The 6164-nt window shown below is 38.2% G+C and overlaps 1 long non-coding RNA gene across 1 annotated transcript; it reads left to right on the top strand.

Moving 5' to 3' along the window:
- The first annotated feature begins 4336 nt into the window (after window positions 1-4336).
- Window positions 4337-5941, top strand: LOC133994125 (uncharacterized). The gene is made up of 3 exons (XR_009927088.1): window positions 4337-4437; window positions 4818-4846; window positions 5496-5941. It is a non-coding gene; the product is annotated as an uncharacterized LOC133994125 (long non-coding RNA).
- The last annotated feature ends 223 nt before the right edge of the window (window positions 5942-6164 follow it).

Below are 6164 nucleotides of genomic sequence, written 5' to 3'. Positions count from 1 at the left end.
TTCAATATAAATGAAACTGTTTGTACACCAGAAACCTTTTAAAGTTGATACAACAAATATTACACACAGAAAGATTTAAATGCTGATACAAATAAAAGCAGCAGATCATTTTCATTTTCATTATTGCATAGCCAATAATGACTTGAACTTCACTCTCATTTACATCGTCTTTTATCTGTTTTGTTTATTATTGTTTTGTTTATTTATTGTACGGTGTCCTCGAGTGCCCAGAGAGGCGCCTTAAAATAAAATGTATTATTATTATTATTATTATTATTAAATATTAAAACACAAACACATAAAAAGTAGTTTGGTATGATATTAAATCAAACCCAATGTTAGTAATAAATAAATGTGTTTATTTCTACATTTCTACACATCTACATGTGTTTGTCATATTTTGCTGTAGTTCTGCTCTCTGACCACCAGGTGGCGACACTGACTGCAGGATTACACTGTTGTAGAGCAGTCTGGTTTGTATTGATCAGTGATTTTAACACATTAACAGTGATGAAAAGTAACTAAGTACATTTACTCAAGTACTGTATTTAAGTACAGTTTGAGGTACTTGTACTTGACTGTAGTACATTTTGAGGTACTTGTACTTTACTGCAGTACAGTTTGAGGTACTTGTACTTTACTGTAGTATTTCCATTAAAGTAGTACTGCAGCAGTGTTACCAAACTTAGTTTCCCCGTCTGTCACGTTGGGGCCAGCCAATGAAATGTAAGTTCTGTATGTATGTAGGTTTAATTCCCTCTATGTTTATCACCTCTACTGTCTGACAGTTTATCAGTTTGATGTTTGTCTTTAATTTCAGACAAAATGTAACCAAGAAACAGCCAAGATTACTGTTTTAGTGATTATTGATTATTTACTTTTGTCCACATATATTTGTTATAAATTCATATATATTCAGTCTGATGTTCAGATGGAGGAAACAGCCGATACTGAAGGCAGCCAACAGGAAGTCATGTGGTGAGCAAACTGTAAAAAGCATCATCTGCCCAACGAGTTTTTAACACTCAGGAAAACAGGAACCAAACCACAGCAGCCTGTCCTGCACAGATAGATAATTAATGAATAACTGAGAATATGAAGTAAAACAATTATAATAAGAATCCAAAGTATGATTATAGGAGAGAAAACTTCATTACTTTACTTCACTGTCATACTGAAGTTATTAAATTATAATTTATTATTATTTAGATTTAATACATCATGAACTCACATTGTTAATAAAAACTACTGATACATGATTGTTTTGGGCTTAGTATCATAATTAATGAGTTAGTAAATGAAAACTAAATGTTGGGCTGTAACTAACATTCACTGTAATAATCAGTCCATTGTGTTTTAATAGTGATCAGAGTGATTTTTTACAGTGTGCAGCAGCTGTGGTGACTCACAGCAGCTTTAAAACAGTCAGTTAGTCAGTTTGTCATCATGATGACGGTCAGACGCTTCAACTCTCTGCTGCTGCTCGCTCTGCTCACAGGTATCTGCTCTTTATATTCACTTTACATCATCAACACTTTACACAGGAAATAATACAATAAGTCATAATGTTAATAAACTTTATTTATACAGTTTTGCATGTTTCATTCACAAAGTGCAGCTCAGAATAATCAACAAGTTAAAAAGAAAACAGACAATTTAAACAGTTAAAATATTAAGAGTCTCTTCAGGATGTGATGAAAACCAACATGATCTGTTTATCATCAGATCTTTAAGTGAAGACGCAGAATTTAGATTTTAGTTGCTGACTGGAAGGATCTGAAACACAAAGTTGAAGCTGTTTGAGTCATTAACAGACTCTGTTTGTCTTTCTGTCTTCAGTCAGTGGATCCAGTAGCAGGAAGGTTGTTGGTCGAGCAGGTGAGAACGTCACTCTGCCCTGTAGATATAACTTCAAGTATTATGGAGTGACACCAGCTTGTTGGGGTCGAGGATCACTACCAGATTTTCTCTGCATCAACCAGATCATCTCCACAGACGGATATAAAGTGACAACCAGAGCTTCCAGCAGGTATCAGTTACTGGGACGACTGGAGGATGGAGATGTTTCTCTGACGATCCTGAACACCACAGAGGAAGATGCTGGACGGTACGGATGCAGAGTGCAGATAGCTGGTTGGTTCAATGACCAAAAACATCACATCGATCTGACCATTGAGAAAGGTAAGAAATCATTAAAATGATCAGGTTTTTTTCCTGACAGAATATTTATGTGAGTTAAACTCATAAACATAAACTTGAGGACTGTCCATGACCTGAAACCCGTTACCATAGTTACAGTAAACTGATAACAGCTGCATGAGTCTCATGTTTTATCTGTACAGGCTGATTTATGGAAGGTTGCTCAACACTCAACACTTTACTTTCATGTTGCACCTGATGAATTTTGTCATGTTTTATCGTGCAGTGTGATTGGACAATGTCACTAACGTTGTCATGGAGATTGTAGTCTTCATTGAACTTCCTAATTGATATTCATCGTCGTTCATCATCTGTGATTTTGAAACTTCACATTTCCACAGTCAGAGAAAGAAAAAGTGTGCATCCTGGTTTTAGTTCAGTTGTAAAGTCAGAGCGTCTCTCCTGATTGGCTGAAGAGTCGATGACATCAGACCGTAGAGACTCTGGTACTCGTCTGTTTAAACTTCACTGCATTTAACACCTGAGCAGAGAGCATCAGAGTCACAAACACAGTCGCTCTGTCCTCTGTTTGCACCTCAGTTAATACAGACATTACTGGTGTTACTGATGTTAATGAGTTCTGTTAATGTGACTCTAACACACACTAAACATGCAATCTGAGTGGAAAATAAAAGGTCTTCATCATTAACATTTAAACCAGAATCTCTGAAATAACATTTAGACCTTTTTTTCTTGAGCTTCATGATGACATCATCTGTTGCTCTACAAACAGCTGCTTTCATTTCCTCGTCCTGCAGGTCAGGTGACCGCTACAACTTCCTCAACCAGCAACGACTCTGAGGTGAGAGATAAAGATTTCCTGAGTTAAAGGACAAGATGAAGCTGTGAAAACATTTCTGTGGTTTATTCACTTCTGTCATAAAGTTCACACAAATACAAACAAATATTCAAAATGTGAGTGGTGACAACTGCAGATTGATGGGAAATTGTAGGAACATAAAATGAATAAGACTTTTGTATTTTCCCATCACAGATCATTACACATATATGGACAGAAGTATTGGGACACACCTGTTAATCATTGAATTCAGGTGTTTTATAGTCACAGGTGTATAAAATCAAGCAGCTAGCCATGCAGTCTGCATTTACAGACATTAGTGAAAGAATGAGTCGTTCTGAAGAGCTCAGTGAATTCAGACATGGTGTCAGAGGATGAATCCTTTACAATAAGTCAGTTCATTACATTTCTTCCTGCTAGATATTCTACAGTCAGCTGTTAGTGGTTTTATTGAAGAGTGGAAGTGTTCAGGAACAACAGACCACGTAAAGTCACAGAGCAGGTCAACCAGTGCTGAGGTGCATCGTGGGTAAAAGTCTCCAACGCTCTCCTGACTCAATAACTGCAGAGTTCAAACTTCCTCTGACATTAACATCAACACAGAAACTGGATGAGTTTCTATAACCGACCAGCTGCATGAAAGCTTCACATCACCAAACACAATGCAGAGTGATGGATGGAGAGGTGTAAAGCTCGCTGCCACTGGACGAATCACGCTTCTCTGTCTGCAGTCTGATGGAGTCAGAACGTTATTGACTGACTGTAGAGTTTGGTGGAGGAGGGATAATGGTATGAGGATGTTTTTCAGGGTTCGGCCTCTTAGTTCCAGTGAAGAGAAATCTTCATGCTTCAGCATATCGAGATATTATGGACAATTCAATGCTTCCAGCTATGTGGGAACAGTTTGGGGAGGCTCATTCTGTTCCAGCATGACTGTGCCCCAGTGCACAATGAAGCTCCATTAAGACATGACTGGACCCTGACCTCAACCTCATCCAACACCTTTGGGATGAACTAGAACAGAGATCATGATCCAGACCTTCTCGTCCATCATCAGTGTCTGACCTCACAAACACTCTTCAGAAACTCCAACATGTTGTAGAAAGCTTCCCAGAAGAGTGGAAGCTGTTATAGCTGCAGAGAGGAAACATCTCCATATTAATACCTGTAGATTTAGAATGAGAGGTGATAAAAGCTCCTGTAGGTGTAATGGACAGCTGTCCTGATGATTCAGCAGGTTTTGAATAATCACATTAATAAAGTAACATCAGTTGGAATCAGTAGATATTTAATTTAAGCTGTTTCTGACAGTTTGTGTGTTTTTGTTTTACAGCAGCAGCAGGAGGATGAGAAAGGGAAGAATCAGACAGATATCATCATTCTCGTTTGCGTTCTGCTCTTGTTGATCGCTTTGGTCGCAGCAGGCGTCGCCATTAGCAGTAAGTTTTGTTTTTAACAACCAACAGAAACAGAGAGGGAAGTTCAACACTGACTCTGCTGTGTTTAAATCATGAGAGGAAGCTGTGGTCAGTCGGCCATGATGGAGATCATGTGATCTGTTGCCAGGCAGTGAAACACAAAAGAGATGATTAGTATTGATTGACTATTTTCAGCCTTTCAGGTCTCAATAATGGACAAAAACGACTTAATAAGACAGATTCATTTTACAGTGATCATGTTTTCAGTCTCTGAGAGTAGTTCTGTGTAAGGCAGACGCTACTGAGCATGTGCAGGAACTCTCCAGTTTAATCCAGTATATCAGTGTTTAACTTGATTCTTTATTCATGTTTTTATTCCTGATGTTTTTCTGTCTCTGCAGGGAGAAGATGGAACCAACATAAAATGTAAGTTTCATTTATGACTCATTCTGATTGGCTAACTTCAACTTCTTCTATTTTTTACTACGTCAACTTTTTTTCATCGTTATGTTTCTCTGATGATAAATCATGACTCAGCAGAGATTATTACTGATTATTAATTATTAATCGACTAATTGGAAGCCAAACTTATCGTCTCCAGATTTAAACAACCTGATTTGAAAGTTCCTGATAAATTGAGCATGTTGAAGCTGGAGAGTTTTTTTCTTTCAGCAGAAACAGAAACTGATGGACGGAGACTAAAACGTTGAGAGGAAACCTCTGAGGTTTCTCTGCTGACTGATAACACTCACTGAGCGCTCACGATGTTCGGACTCATCCTGCAGCTGACGTGACACACAAAGTCTTTTTAATGTCACATCGTAAATGTTTAATACAGAAGTGAAGGTAGCTCAGGGTGTGTTAGTGTGAGATCAAACCACAGTGTGTTCATAACCAACCAGCATAAAGCAACAAGACCAGTAAGTGAGAGAAAAACTCATGAATACAACAGCACAGGATGTCTGTATCCTTCCAGTGATTCGTGGATCATTACAGGAAATACTGACACCAAACAAAGTCCTGAATAACTGAACAGATGATGAATCATGTGAATCTGTTTGTCTCTCAGCCCTCAGCAGCATCAGCAGCAGCAGCAGCAGCAGCAGGAGCAGCAGGAGCAGCCGGAGCTGATGTACAGTTTGATCCAGTTCAGCTCTGACCTGCCGGAGCTCCAAAATCAAGGTACTGCGATAGAGAACATCTACCAGAACCACAGCACTGGTTATGCTGGCGGCAACAGCGACTGTGTTTACGAGGTCTGACTCTGAGGCGTGAGAGGAGAGAAACCAACTACGAGTCCCAGAGGGCTTTGCTGCAAGAAACATCCAATCAGAGAGCTTCAGACGGCGTCCACGTCATGTGATGATGGAGGATGTTGATGACCTGCAGGCGTTCAGGTCATGAAGACGACTGCTTGTTTTTATATTTAATTTAATATCACATCAAACTACTTTTTATGTGTTTGTGTTAATATTTAAAGAAAATGAGCTTCTGCTTTTTATTGTATCAGCTCAGCATTTAAATCTTTCTGTGTAATATTTGTTAAACATTAATGTATCAACTCTTTTATAAATCTGTAAATAATGAATAAAAGTTGAGAATGTGTTCTTATCTCTCATGTCTTCATGTTTACAGTGACGAGTTATTTTCTGCTATAAATATTAAAGCAGTATGAAGTTAAAGCTGAAGTATTTTACTTTGAATTTTAAACTAAGACTTTTCAGGTTTCAGGCCTTCTCAGACTTAAA

The sequence above is a fragment of the Scomber scombrus genome, chromosome 14 (assembly GCF_963691925.1).
Source record: "Scomber scombrus chromosome 14, fScoSco1.1, whole genome shotgun sequence".
NCBI lineage: Eukaryota > Metazoa > Chordata > Actinopteri > Scombriformes > Scombridae > Scomber > Scomber scombrus.
The sequence above is the reverse complement of the archived record's forward strand: the minus strand, read 5'-3'. Positions and strand labels throughout refer to the sequence as shown.